Raw genomic sequence first — 15,877 nt, 5'->3', positions numbered from 1 at the left:
ATCTCACCCCCCCACTGTCTCCACCTTCGCCCCTGTGCCAGCTTGAGGCTAAATTTATTTGAGTCCAAGTCATTTCACCATGTTTCTAATTAGCCCAAGTGCATTCATCCAACACACCCATAAACGTCCTTCGTTTTCAAGGTGCTTTTGACACTATTTGCTGTCTTCTTCCAATTTAAGAGCTCAGCCTGGACCCAGGTAATTAGTGAAGTCTTAGCACCAGGTGTATAGCAGGGAGTCAATAAATATATGGCCAGGGGGTAAGAAAGGGAGGGAGGAACCGCCTGGTGCCTGGCCCACCTCCTCCGGGTGATCTTGAGGGGCCCTGGGAGCATCCCGTTTGAAGGGTGCTAACAAGGAGGTGCAGCCCAGGTGATAAGACAGAAAGGGTGTGGAGACCACTAAGTGCTGAAGGGCCGGATGGGGCCCGCGCAGGACTGAGGGCATAGCCCCCCTTCGGGGCCGTCTTCACCGGCAGTGCCACTGACCCCACAGCCCGGTTTGGGGGGCTGCGGAGGGGGGCGCACAGGGAGACTGCCCTCTAGAGGCTGCCGTGGAAGGCTGCTCGTTTTCCTCCTCCGGTGGCACCTGCAGCCCCAGCCCGTCTTCCTGGGGGTCCCCCGAGGATGTGGAAGGGGCGCCTTTGAGGGATCGCCCTTCATTTCCAGGAGGGAGCCTCTCCCAGCTTCCCAGGTAAAGTCTCACTGTTCGGAAATACCTAGGGAGGGAATGGAGGGAAAGACAACAATTGTTTAATACTTGGAAAGTCATGTCTAATTATGGGCAAGTTTTGTTGTTTACATATGCAAAGTAGACCTTTGATGATGGTAATAATATTCACTGGGCTGAAATACTAAGGGCCTTGCTCCCTGGTTCCTTCCAGGAGGCCTGTGAACCAGGTTCTCCACGTCTCCCGTTTCCAGGTGAGGAAACCGAGGCAAAGCGCACAGGCCACAGGCTGGTAGGCAGCGGACCTGAACTCCTGAATTTGTGTTTACAGTTCATATTCTATTCTCTTTGCACTTGGGCCACGCGGACACATACACAACTGGGTAAATCTTGTTAAATAAACCCTGTTCCAGGATGAAAACCAGCAACTGCTCTTCCCCCTGGGTTCCAGAGCTTCCGCTGCTGGGCCCTGCATTGCCTACCCCCCGAGCCGTTGCCTGCCTCCACCGCTCACCCACGAAGTCATGCCTCCTGACAGGCCCATGACACCCTGTCCCCAGGGCCCCCCACCCTCCCGGGTCACAGCCCAGGCACATACACGCTCACAGAGGCTGGCTCCTCCTGGTGGGTCAGGAACCCTGACTAAAAACGCCATTCCTGCTGACTTTATACGTGCCACTCAAGTACCTTAGCCTCTGTTTCTTTCCAAAGGCTCTGCAGTGCCTTCAGGCCCACTGCTTCCAAACCTGAGCCCCTTCCCTGGCAGAGGGAATCGTGAGCCGTCCTGCAGCTGGGTCTGCTCTGCTCCTTGGGCATCTGTGCAGGAGCTGCCGGAAGGAAGTCCAGGTTTTGCTCTGCAGTTTCTTGACCCTTCCTTCTCATTGCTGGCCTCCGTGCAAACAAGGCTGCATATACGGCCCCAGCCTTGCCCCCCTCTGCAGCTAACCCCAGTCCCTGCGCACGGGGAGGCTGTGCTCAACAACACCCATTTCATGGCTCCTAGAGAGGTGCCCCTGGAACAGGGGTGTGCTTCTTCAAATGTTGCCATTGTTATTTATTAATGGAAGTAATTGGATTGCAAAGCTTGTGCCTAAATTCGAAGTTCCAGAGAAACCAAGTCACTCATAGCAACAATATTATGTCCTAGGCCACTGTTCTCACTTTCAAAATATGTTAAAACAATAATAATAAAGCTCGTTCAAATATGCCAGATCTGAAAGAGCATTACTCCCTGACTGCACTATTGTGCAGTGTTCCCAGCTGATAGTCTATAATCTTATCATTTTTGGCCACACATCCACATACCACTCTGGGTATTTATGAAGATAAGTCCTGTGCTGAGATCAAAATCGACGATCACTTTTTTCTTGCTGTGTCTAAATCTATTTTTGCTGCTTTAGAAAAAGAAAAAAGATTTTGAAAATATTTTTCCTGAGGGTTTGTTTGTTTAAAAAAGGTTTCGGTGAAGAAATTATTCCAAACAAGAAGTATCTCGAGGTTGTCAGCTACCAACCACCGCGTGTTTGGCATATCTTGAATGATTGTGGAACTGACAATTAGGTTTGAGGATTATTTGGACCCTCGGCTGTGTTATTATTAGGTTTTAATTTTTTTGAAGTTTATCTGTCTAAAATTGTAACTCCATTAATTTCTGGCTCCTTGTGAGCACGGGTTTACTCGCTAACTGAACTCTGTGTCACCCATATTTTATGAACTTCGATTTCCTCATTCCTGAGGTGCAAGGAGCAACACCTACTGAATATACTTGTCAGGAGAATCAAGTGACATAATGCAGGTAAAATAGCATTTTTACCTGCTCACTAAAGGGTAGCTTTGAAACATTACCTAAAGAGTGAAGTTTAATAATTGGGTTACAGCAATCTGTGCACGTCTTCTGTCCCCACACTCCTGCGTGCTCTGCGGGGGAAGAGCCGTGGCCCCCTTTGGCCTTTGACCTTCCCCAGCTTTCGGCCTGGTCCTGACACAGAGCAGCCTCTCAGAGAATGTTGGCAGAATGAAATTCATCTAAGTATCAGCTAGCCATGGTCTCCGTTGCACTGATAAACAGTTGTCTACGTTCAGAACTGGTTTATTTTCTTTCAATGCATTAAAAATTCTTAAGTCCAATTTTTAAGATACTGTTTTTGTTTGGCTCTTCTGTTTAAGGAACTGAAGTTTGGAATGCTAATGTGAATTTAATAAATTAGTGTTAATAAGCTTGCACCTAAAAAAGTCAGCAGATAAATGAGGTAATCGACTTTTCCAAGGGGTGGTAAAATTGAGACAACGCGGGAGAACAGCAGGGATTTGTTATTTGCTTTAGGGCTTTTCTCAGAAACCAAGAGGTACAGTTCAGAGAGCTGAAATGCAGCTGAGAACAGACTCGATCTCACGCATGACATGTCGGGCTCTCTGCTGCCGGAGGACCAGTGTCATCAGGGCCATCTGCTTAAAAGAGTTAGTTAAAGGCACATTGGGCTTGAACATGTAACTTTTGCTCTAATAGATCTCTTCATTGAATAGACCTTTTTCACTCTTTAAATATATACAAATAAACGTATAAGCAAATGCTCCAAGCTAACATACAAACATTATCTGGTGCTACTGGATATTTGTCTAAAATATCTAAATCTCAAAACACTTTTGGCTCAGATTCAAACATTGCATGTGTGTGTATGTTTAAAGAGAACTTTATTTTTCTGGCGTGGTTATCTTTTTTTAAAAGACAACTTTAACTCATAGGATTGTGTCAATATTAGTCTAACGCGTTTCAAACACCCAGTTTGTGCTAGGAACAGTGCAAAGGGCTAAGGGTATGGCACAAAAGAGTATGAGGAAATGTGCTAAGTTTCTAGGACGGATGACTGGGGCCAAATTGTGTAACGCTAGGCTTTTGAATTTGGAATATATGTTATCTTAGAGGACAGGGTTGGGAAATGTGTTCACTTGGAATGAAAAGCAGTGTTACGTGTGGGCCACCGGGAGAGCTGGGATGGAAGTGGTTCTCCCACCGAAAGCAGCTCAGTGGGCCTAGCACAGCCTGGGAGGGAGGCGTGGCAGGGATGCCCACACTCTGAGGATTTTCATTCTTCGTGGGCAGAGGCTCCTGGCAAAGCAGTGTGCTCGGGGAAGGCAGCAGCAAGGAGGATGAATCAGAGGAGACCTCATTGACGTGTGCGACCTCCCCTCGTAGGAAGCTGCTTTCTGGACACAGGAGACACTAGCTATCTCCCTTTGCAGGTCCAGCTGAGCACGCAGCCAGGGAGGGGGAAGGCAGGGTGATCCCACGCTCGGGGCAGGCGTGATGCGACGTAACGGGGCACTGCTGTTCTGCGTGGTCCGCCCGTGAAGGGAGAAAAGCCTTCTTTTCACTCATTTTCCTTGTAGGAGTTGAGCCATAAACCTGTTCACACAGATTACAAGACGGAGGGTGCATGTTAAAAAGAGACATTTTCTGAACCCCAAGATGAGTATCATCCTGACAAATATTACAAGTCCATCCAGGAAAGTGAATTCCTATCTTTTGATCCAAAGTAGCCCCCAGAATCTGTTGGTATTTGAGCACATTTCTCCAAAACCAGAAGCATTTCTCTGAAAGAGAATGTAGCTAACAGTACAGTGTGTCAGTCAGAGTTGCAGCAGGAAACAGATGGTCTTTTCAGGCTGAGGAAGTGAGGAGTGTTCATTAAGAGTGATTTACAAAGGTGTGGAAAGATTTAGGGGCCCGCATAAAGGATGTGGAAGACCTTGGGGCTGAAACAGCAGACGGTGATGGTGACTGGTAAGCCCTTTATTACCACCAGGTCTGAAGGGAAATGTGCCAGTTCCAGATCCCAGGGTGGGCAGCTATAGAGAGAGGGTCACTGGAGAAGAGCTGTGACATTTTATGGAAAGCGACAGCCAACCTGTGTACACTGAGGAAGGGAGTCAAAGGGCAGCCTCCCTCTGCCCCCACCGGGGCTGAGAGCCCATCGATGGGGCTGCACAGACCAGCCTGTGGAACACAGACAGGGACAGAGAAGTGGGGAGAGTGAGTTTGGAAGGCAAAGAGGAAAAAGAATAGCTCAGTGCAGTTTTTGGTATGTGGCCAATCCACATAAAATAATAATGATGGAACATCAGCAAAACCGTGGACTAGGAAGCTCCCACCTCATGTTCCTCCATCAACAAAGCAAAGCCAAAAACAAACACAAAATCCTTGCCTGAATGGCAACTGTCTTGGTCTTGAGTGGTGGTAACTCAGTTCCTAGTTCCCCTCTCTAAGCCAGAGGGAGAAAGCGACCTTATTTGCAAATTATAATGTACGTCTTTTCTAACCTGGCTGGGGAAGTGACACTCAAGTCTTTTTCTCAAATAACTCAGAACAGAGGCAGAGAAAACTGCAAGCTTTGCTCGTAGAAGCTGCAAGGGGATTACACACCCACAGACACCTGTGGCAATAGATTCTCATTGGAGATACGCAATAGACCGCCCAAGGCCCAGAAGAGAAAGTAGGGTGAGACACTTTGGGAAATTAGGAGATTCAAAAGCAGCTGTTCCTATAGGGAAACCTCAGAAGTCACGTGCATACCCAGGTAAGATGTGTGCTCAGAAAATCCTGAGAAGACCTCAAACTTTTACCTAAGGCTAATCCCTAGTCTCAGAGCAAGCCACACTAAGCGGAAGGATTTCCCTAGCACAGAGTGAGTCCACCAGGACTGGGAGTGGGGCTTGCTCTCTCTTTCACCCCCCTCTGTCTTTCAGTGTTTTTTATTTGTCTGTTTCAGGTTCTGGCATTCAAGGAAGTCTCTGTCAAACCATCAGCTAAACAGCAGCCAAAGCAGCAGAGACAGATGTGAGTATACATGGCAAGGAATAGACTTTGCAAAAATAGCTTGAAAAGTCTCAAAACACACAGAGTATTTCAGCCTTCAGCAAATAAACAAACAAACTCTGGAGAAAGGGGAAAATCTGATCTCCAGAATTGTGACATTAAAATGATTAAATGCCCAATTTTTAACCAACACCTATGAGGGATACAAAAAAAAAACAGGAAATAATGGCTCATTGAAGTCACAAAATAAATGGACAAAAACAGTTTCCAGTGAAGCTCACTATGGACTTACTAGACAAAGACTACAACAACTCTCTTAAATATGCTCAAAGTACTAAAGGAACACATGGACTCATCATGCAAGGGGATCTTTAATAGGATTCCACCCCAGTTTCTCAGCAGAGCCCTGAGAGGCTAGAAGGCAGTGGGATGATATACTTGAAGTACGAAAGGAAAAAAAAGCAAAATAAAAGAAAGCTGAGAATTCTCTATCCAGAAAACTATCCTTCAAAAGTGAGGGAGTCATCAAGATAATCCCAGACAAACAAAGCTGAGAGAGTTCATTAGCACTAAATTTTCTCTACAATAAATGCTAAAGAAAGTCCTTCTCAGATGCGTGTTTTTTCCAACACCACTAAGCAATTAACTTAGTTCTGACACAAAAGAGAGAGTGTCAGATCCAGCAGGTGAAGGGCTCAGTCCTGCACTGCCTTCCACTGCCCCACTTCAGATGCCAATCGCAAGTCTGGGTTTTCATCTATGCTTTTGACTGGCTACAGATCAGATGTTCCCACAGTTCCTCCTTGGGTTTGATTGATTTGCTCTAGTCACCCACAGAACTCAGGGAAACATTTTACTTACTAGATTCTTGGTTTATTATAAAAGGATGTAACTCAGAAACAGCCAAATGGAGAAGATGCATAAGGTAAGGTGTGGGCAGGGCACAGAGCTTCTGTCCTCTCTAAAAACGACACTTTCCCAACACACCCATGGGTTCACCAACCCAGAAGCTCTCTGAGCACATCCTTTTGGTTTTTTTATGGAAGCTTCATTACATAGACATGATTGATGAAATCACTGGCCTTTGGTGATTGAGCTCAATCTCCAACCCTCTCCTCTTCTTAGGGTAGGACTGAAAATTCACCCCTCTAAGTACATGGTCGGTCTCACTGACAACCAACCCCATCCTTAGGATATCTAAAGACTTTGCAAAAGTCATCTCATTAATATAACAAAGACAACTTTACTGCTTTCCTCATTTAGGAAATTCCAATGCTTTCAGGAGCTCTGTAACAGGAACAGAGGCAAGGATCAAATATATATTTCTTATTAGCAATCACAATATCACACCTTCAAGTTGGAATAAACAGACAGTAACTTGAAGCCAGGTGAAGACGTAATGATTTCTGGTAAAGGTAATACATGGGCAAATATAAAGGCCAGTATTATTATCTATTGTATTGTATTACTGTAATTTTGAACTTAACTCTACTTTTAATTTAACTCCACTACAGGATTTACAAGACAACTGCATAAAAAGTAATTATAAATCTATGAAAATGGATATATAATGTATAAAATGTAATTTGTGTAACAACTATATAGGAGTAGTATTTTTTATACAATTTGAGTTAATTTGGTATCAATTCAAATTACAATGTTATAGATTTAGGAGGTTATATGTAATCCCTTAATCACTATGGTAACAACAAAGAAAATATCTGTGGAATATGCATAAAAGGAAATGAAAAGGGAATCAAAATGTATTGCTACAAAAACAGCTAGACACAAAAGAAGGCAGTAATGGAGGAAATGAGAGACAAAAAGGATATAAGACATTCAGAAAACAGATAACAAAATGGCAAAAGTCAGTCCTTCCTTATCAGTAATTACTTCCAATGTAAATGGACCAAACCCCCCTATCAAAAGACATTGGTGACAGAATAGATTTAGAAAATTGAAATATATGCTGGTAACATGAGGCTTACTTTAAATACAGAATTAGCTTGGAAGTAAAAGGATGAAGAAGATACACCATGCAAATAGTGACCCAAAGAGAGCTGAGATGGCTTTACAAATACCAGACAAAACAGGCTGGAAGTCAAAAATTACTCCAAAAGACAAAGAAGGATACTAAATGTGGATAAAATGGTCAATTCACTAAGAAGATATAGCAATTATAAACATATATGCACAAAACATTAGGGCTCCAAGATATATCAGGCAAACAGGCAGAACTGAAGGGAGAAATAGAAAGTATTAAGATAGTAGTAGGAGACTTCAGTAACCCAATTTTCAATAATGAATAGAACAACCAGACAGAAGGTCAATTAAGAAACAGTGGACTTGGCAACACTATAGACTTGGAGCTATTGACATGTGCAGAACAGTCCACCCAACAGCAGCAGAATATACATTTTTCTCAACTGAACACGGAACATTCTCCAGGGCAGATCATCTGTTAGATCACAATACAAAACTTAATAAATTACAAAAGATTGAAATCATATGGAGATTCTTTTCCAACCACAATGGAATTAAATTAGAAATCAATAACAGAAGGCAACCTGAAAAATCCACAAATATGTGCGAATTAAACCACATACTCTTTTTTTAAAATTAAGGTATCATTGACATACAATCTTATGAAGGTTTCACATGAGCAACATTTAAACCACATACTCTTAAGGAGCCAATGGATCAAAAACAAAATCATGAATGAGATTAGAAAACACCTTGAGACAAATGACAAGGAAACTAGAAACAGAGCATGCAAAACTTACAGGATGCAGAAAAGCAGGGTTGAGAGGGAAATTTAGAGTTATAAATGCTGACATCAAGAAAAAAGAAAGATCTCAAATCAATAACCTAACTTCACTCTTTAAGGAACTATAAAAGAAAAGCAAACTAAACTCAAAGCTAGCAAAAGGAAAAAAATAAAAACTTGAGCAGAGATAAACAAAATAGAGAACAGAAAAACAATAGAGAAAAAGCAATGAAACCAAAATCTGGTTCTTTGAAAAGATGAACAAAATTGCCAAACCTGTAGCTAAATTGACGAAGCAACGAGACTCAACTAAAATCAGAAATCAAAGGGGAACATTGCTCCTGATTCTACAGAAATAAAAGCTCTAAAAAGAGAATGCTGCTAACATTTGTGTACCCACACACTGGATACCCTAAATGAAATGGATACATTCCTAGAAACACACATCTATCAAGACCGAATCATGAAGGAATAGAAAATATAGATTTACAACTAGTAAGGAGATTAATCAGTCATCAAAACCTCACAACAAAGAAAAGCCATGGACCAGATGACTTCACTGCAGAATTCTCCCAAACATTTAAGGGAAAATTAACACCAATCTTCCACTCATGCTATGAAGCCAGCATCACCTTGACAGCAGACTCAGCAGAGACACCACAAGAAAAGAAAATTACAAGCCAGTATTGTTTATGAACAGTGGTGCAAATGTTTTCAACAAATACTAGCAGACAAATTCAACGGTACACTTTAAAGATTATATACCAGGGCTGACTGGGACTTATTCCCGAATTGCAAGGATGATTCAATATATGAAAATTAATCAATATAATACAACACATCCACAGAACAGAGGAAAGCTCCCCACATGATCATGTCAGCTGATGCAGAAAAAGCATTTTACAGAATAACAATTACTACTTCTCTTTATTTGGGACATGCTCTGTGCCAAGCGCTACATTAGGCATTTAGCATGGAATGTTTTGAATCCTCAAGATGACACCCTAAAATACTATGTTATTGCATCCTTCTTACAAAGAAGAAAATGAGGCTCAGACTTCAAAAACAAGCAATTTGTCAAAACTATTTACATAGGAAGGAGAGTCCGTATGCGCCTCAGATCTTTAAGCAAAGCCTAGGGCTTTGCTACTGTGTACTGGGCTTTTGCTTCTGTTGTAAGGAGAACTGGAATGAAGGTAACAACAGCTCATCTCCAAAAGTCACTACCCAGCTCATGGATTTCCTGAATTGGTCTCTGCTGTCTTTATTGCCAACCCATCCCTGCTGGCAACGAGGGTGCATTTGCCCTTTTTGGTTGCGGTGGGGTCTGCCCCTCCCCGGGTCTGCCCCCCCACCTCTTCCAGGGCTGACTCTGAACACTGGATGTGGTCTCTTCATATTTCACAGTCTATCCAGGGCAAGAATGGTTCCTACGCAACCAGCAGCCCAAGAAGGGAGCAGCCTGGGGTCCTGGCGGCACAGACGGAAAGGAAATCAGTAAGCCGAGAAAGCGGCAGTCAGACTGGTTTTGATTCAGTCATCCTGCGTTTCTCTTGAAAAAAGAAAAAAAAATGCGTTCTGAAAGGTTGGTGCCAGCTCACTGAACTTGAGTTATAAATAAAAGTCAGAATTAGAGTTTCCAACTTTTTAATGAGTTTTAGTAGGTATGTTGTTTGACTTCCTGACAAACTAATGAAATGCAGAGCTGCTAAATTGTAAAAATACCTGTGATGTTTGTTTACTTGGACTGTTACAAGAAAAGAGATCTCTTAAGATCATATCCTTTTTTGTAGTGAAACTCAAAGATATGCTTCTGCAGACTTCTGAATTTGTACGTTTTAAACTTTCAAAATCTCTTTCCTACCTGTTACCTTGCTTCGGCCCCACCGCAGCTGGGCAAGGGGTGTGTGTGGTGGGCCAGGTTTTTCCCCTTTGGAGGTAACACTGCCTGCCGGGAAAGTGGAAACGCAGATGAGGACCCAGTTGCAATGACATGGTCTGAGGTGAAGGGGCGTCTGCCTGGTCTCAAAGCCTGAGTTTTTCTCAGACTTAGAGATTTGGGGTTTCTGGAGAATTGTTCCTGGCAGGTAAGCTGCTCCTTGCTGGAATTGTCCTCAGAAACTCCACATTTTGTGTAGGTTCCATTTATTGCCCTCTGCTCTTTGGTAATTTTACAACGCCCCTCCTCTGTCCCTGGCCACATGCATAGAGAGCGTCAGAGGACAGGAGGAGGACTTCATGCTACTTAGGCTGTGAAAACGCATAAATACTGCATGCGCTATTCATGCAGGCTGCACACTCCCAGCTTCCCATACCAGCCCGACTTGCCTTACACAAACCCGGCCTATTAAAGAAAGGGCGTGCCTCTACACCTCCCCCAAGGGAATGGAAGTTTTAAAAAGAAAGAAAAAGCTAAGAAAAAGAGGACAGGAAAACTTTCATTTACAAGTCACACCAGGTCACGCGGCTTGTTATCTTCTCCAGGGTGCAGGCTTTCACCGCGGGAAATGGAGCTGCGCTGGGCAAGAACGTCCCTGTCACGGACACGGCCGCAGCCCAAACGACAGCCGGTGAGTCCTGTGCTGCGTGTGGTGGCTTGTCTGTTCCATCTCTGGAGGGAGAGGCTGCAAGCAGGTCCCAGGCCAAGGCCTTGGTGGCCTCTTTGCAGTCCTGCCTCTCCAGGTGGAGGGAGTTGTGGCCTTTAGGATGACCAAGTAGGGTACACCTGGCGCCAGGTAGCCCGGCTGGAGCACAGAGGTGGGGAGGTAACCCACTGAGATGACTTAGAACCCGGTGGTCCTGCCTCCTTCCTGCCAAAGTCCTTACTAAACTTTTTTTTTTTTTTGAGAGAGCATATCTTATATTTATGGATCAAATGGTTGTTAACAACAATAAAATTCTGTATAGGGGACTCAATGCACAATCATTAATCAACCCCAAGCCTAATTCTCAACAGTCTCCAATCTTCTGAAGCATAACGAACAAGTTCTTACATGGTGAACAAGTTCTTACATAGTGAATAAGTTACATGGTGAACAGTGCAAGGGCAGTCATCACAGAAACTTTCGGTTTTGATCATGCATTATGAACTATAAACAATCAGGTCAAATATGAATATTCGTTTGATTTTTATACTTGATTTATATGTGGATCCCACATTTCTCCCTTTATTATTATTATTATTATTTTTAATAAAATGCTGGAGCGGTAGGTAGATGCAAGATAAAGGTAGAAAACATAGTTTAGTGCTGTAAGAGGGCAAATGTAGATGATCAGGTGTGTGCCTATAGACTAAGTATTAATCCAAGCTAGACAAGGGCAATAAAACATCCACGGATGCAGAAGATTTCTCTCAAAACAGTGGGGGGGTGAGGTTCTAAGCCTCACCTCTGTTGATCCCCATTTTCTCACCAGATGGCCCCCCTGTGACTGTGCCTGTCTTAGGTTGTTCCTCCCTTGAGGAATCTTACCCATCTCTGGCTAACCAGTCATCTTCTGGGGCCAAACACGGAAATGTAAAGTTGGTAAGTGAGAGAGAAGCCATATTGTTTGAAAAGGTTAGCTTTTTACTTCTTTGCAGATTTATGCCCTGTGGCTTCTATGCCCAGCATTTGTCTTGAGGTATCTTTACCACTTGGAGGAATTATGATACTCGGTAAATTCGATATGAGGCACGAATTCTATTTAAGGGTTGTAATTAGGAAGGAAGAAGAAAAGCTATAGAAGTAGCAGGCGGAAGAAAACATGGGAAGATTGATTATTTCTTTGACATATCTTCTTGTAGAGTAATTTAAGCATGTATAGGTTTTAAACTACTAATTAAATTGCACACACATATTAACATAATAGGAATACAGTTACATAACCAAAGCAGATCTATAATTACCAGCCATCTCCAGTGAGGCCAAGAAAACCAGTTAGGCACCCTAGGCATTTGTGAAAATTTGTCTATGATATGATGGATATTGTCCAACTGTACTTGAACAGTCTGAGAGAAATCAGACAAATTAAAACAGCTCATTCTTGGGAACTGTTCACATCCCATATGTTCTTTTAACAGTAGATAGTCTGTAGTTGTAAGATTTTGGAGTGCTACAATTTGCACTTCTCCTAATTCTTGGTTGAGTTCCAACAGTGTAGATCCAGTCAAATTTGTTGTTTTACTGTATGCACAGGCCAGGTTAGATATCTCCTTCTTCATTCCAATGGCAAGTCCCGGAACCGGTGGGATGAATGCAGCTACAACTGCATCAGCGCCAGGATCTTTGTTGAGGTTTTTTGATGATCATCTTCTGGTATGACTCTTCCAGAGAGTGCTGATGTTGGAAGTTCTTCTTCATATCGTATCTTAGTTCATTTTCTAGGTAGCCAAATTAGGCTTTGATCCTCTGTATAAACACAAATAGACCTTTTGCCCACACTTTGATCTCCCTTTATACCATTGTGTAGAACTCATTGGAGGTCACCACACAGGAACTGCTTTTTTTTTTTAAGAGAAAGGAGTATTATCAGAAAAGTGTACCTCCATAGCCGATCATCTGACACCCTTTAAGTGATCAAAGTTAAGGATATTTAAAGCATGCATTAATCATTGATTTACAGTTTTATCCTATCATGGAGTAATCCCCCTTTTCTTTCTTTTTTTTTTTGTTATCTTTAATCTACACTTACATGAAGAATATTATGTTTACTAGGCTCTCCCCTATACCAGGTCCCCGCTATAAACCCCTTTAGAGTCACTGTCCATCAGCATAGCAAAATGGTGTAGAATCACTACTTGTCTTCTCTGTGTTGTACAGCCCTCCCCTTTCTCCCACCCCCCCATGCATGCTGATCTTAATACCCCCTTATCCCTCCCTACCCACCCATCCTCCCCAGTCCCTTTCCCTTTGGTACCTGTTAGTCCATTCTTGGGTTCTGTGATTCCACTGCTGTTTTGTTCCTTCAGGTTTTCCTTTGTTCTTATACTCCACAGATGAGTGAAATCATTTGGTATTTCTCTTTCTCTGCTTGGCTTGTTTCACTGAGCATAATACCCTCCAGCTCCATCCATGTTGCTGCAAATGGTTGGATTTGCCCTTTTCTTATGGCTGAGTAGTATTCCATTGTGTATATGTACCACATCTTCTTTATCCATTCATCTACCGATGGACATTTAGGTTGTTTCCAATTCTTGGCTATTGTAAATAGTGCTGCGATAAACATAGGGGTGCATTGGTCTTTCTCATACTTGATTGCTGCATTCTTAGGGTAAATTCCTAGGAGTGCAATTCCTGGGTCAAATGGTAAGTCTGTTTTGAGCATTTTGATGAACCTCCATACTGCTTTCCACAATGGTTGAACTAGTTTACATTCCCACCAGCAGTGTAGGCGGGTTCCCCTTTCTCCACAGCCTCGCCAACATTTGTTGTTGTTTGTCTTTTGGATGGCAGCCATCCTTACTGGTGTGAGGTGATACCTCATTGTAGTTTTAATTTGCATTTCTCTGATAATTAGTGATGTGGAACCTCTTTTCATGTGTCTGTTGGCCATCTGTATTTCTTTTTTGGAGAACTGTCTGTTCAGTTCCTCTGCCCATTTTTTAATTGGATTATTTGATTTTTGTTTGTTGAGGCATGTGAGCTCTTTATATATTTTGGACATCAAGCCTTTATCGGATCTGTCATTTATGAATATGTTCTCCCATACTGCAGGGTTCCTTTTTGTTCTATTGATGGTGTCTTTTGCTGTACAGAAGCTTTTCAGCTTAATATAGTCCCACTTATTCATTTTTGCTGTTGTTTTCCTTGCCCGGGGAGATATGTTCAAGAAGAGGTCGTTGATGTTTATGTCTAGGAGGTTTTTGCCTATGTTTTTTTCCACGAGTTTAATGGTTTCATGGCTTACATTCAGGTCTTTGATCCATTTTGAGTTTACTTTTGTATATGGGGTTAGACAGTGGTCCAGTTTCATTCTCCTACATGTAGCTGTCCAGTTTTGCCAGCACCATCTGTTGAAGAGACTGTCATTTCGCCATTGTATGTCCATGGCTCCTTTATCAAATATTAATTGACCATATATGTCTGGGTTAATGCCTGGAGTCTCTAGTCTGTTCCATTGGTCTGTAGCTCTGTTCTTGTGCCAGTACCAAATTGCCTTGATTACTATGGCTTTATAGTAGAGCTTGAAATTGGGGAGTGAGATCCCCCCTACTTTATTCTTCTTTCTCAGGATTGCTTTGGCTATTCGGGGTCTTTGGTGTTTCCATATGAATTTTTGAATTATTTGTTCCAGTTCATTGAAGAATGTTGCTGGTAATTTGATAGGGATTGCATCAAATATGTATATTGCTTTGGGCAGCATGGCCATTTTGACGATATTAATTCTTCCTAGCCACGAGCATGGGATGAGTTTCCATCTGTTAGTGTCCCCTTTAATTTCTCTTAAGAGTGACTTGTAGTTTTCAGAGTAAAGGTCATTCACTTCTTTGGTTAGATTTATTCCTAGGTATTTTATTCTTTTTGATGCAATTTTGAATGGAATTGTTTTCCTGATTTCTCTTTCTATTGGTTCATTGTTAGTATATAGGAAAGCCACAGATTTCTGTGTGTTGATTTTGTATCCTGCAACTTTGCTGTATTCCGATATCAGTTCTAGTAGTTTTGGGGTGGAGTCTTTAGGGTTTTTTATGTACAATATCATGTCATCTGCAAATAGTGACAGTTTAACTTCTTCTTTACCAATCTGGATTCCTTGTATTTCTTTGTTTTGTCTGATTGCCGTGGCTAGGACCTCCAGTACTATGTTAAATAGCAGTGGGGAGAGTGGGCATCCCTGTCTAGTTCCTGATCTGAGGAAAAGCTTTCAGCTTCTCACTGTTCAGTATAATGTTGGCTGTGGGTTTATGATATATGGCCTTTATTATGTTGAGGTACTTGCCCTCTATTCCCATTTTGCTGAGAGTTTTTATCATGAATGGATGTTGAATTTTGTCAAGTGCTTTTTCAGCATCTATGGAGATGATCATGTGGTTTTTGTCTTTCTTTTTGTTGATATGGTGGATGATGTTGATGGATTTTCGAATGTTGTACCATCCTTGCATCCCTGGGATGTATCCCACTTGGTCATGGTGTATGATCCTTTTGATATACTTTTGTATTCGGTTTGCTAATATTTTATTAAGCATTTTTGCATCTACATTCATCAGGGATATTGGTCTGTAATTTTCTTTTTTGGCAGGGTCTTTGCCTGGTTTTGGTATTAGGATGATGTTGGCTTCATAGAATGAGTTTGGGAGTATTCCCTCCTCTTCTATTTTTTGGAAAACTTTAAGGAGAATGGGTATTATGTCTTCTGTGTGTCTCTGATAAAATTTCAAGGCAAATCCATCCAGCCCAGGTGTTTTGTTCTTGGGTAGTTTTTTGATTACCGTTTCAATTTCTTTGCTCGTAATTGGTTTGTTTAACTTTTGTGTTTCTTCCTTGGTCAGTCTTGGAAGGTGGTATTTTTCTAGGAAGTTGTCCATTTCTTCTAGGTTTTTCAGCTTGTTGGCATATAGGTTTTCATAGTAGTCTTTAATAATTCTTTGTATTTCTGTGGAGTCTGTCGTGATTTTTCCATTCTCATTTGTGATTCTGTTGATTTGTGTT

The 15,877-nt window shown here is 42.2% G+C and overlaps 1 long non-coding RNA gene across 1 annotated transcript; it reads right to left on the bottom strand.

Moving 5' to 3' along the window:
- Positions 1-3,219: 3,219 nt before the first annotated feature.
- Positions 3,220-10,828, bottom strand: LOC130679865 (uncharacterized). The gene is made up of 3 exons (XR_008992846.1): positions 10,705-10,828; positions 10,114-10,197; positions 3,220-4,072 (listed from the first exon to the last, which is right to left on the bottom strand). It is a non-coding gene; the product is annotated as an uncharacterized LOC130679865 (long non-coding RNA).
- Positions 10,829-15,877: the final 5,049 nt, after the last annotated feature.

The sequence above is a fragment of the Manis pentadactyla genome, chromosome 2, assembly GCF_030020395.1.
Source record: "Manis pentadactyla isolate mManPen7 chromosome 2, mManPen7.hap1, whole genome shotgun sequence".
NCBI lineage: Eukaryota > Metazoa > Chordata > Mammalia > Pholidota > Manidae > Manis > Manis pentadactyla.
Note: the sequence above shows the minus strand (reverse complement) of the source record. Positions and strands in the feature narration are given on the sequence as shown.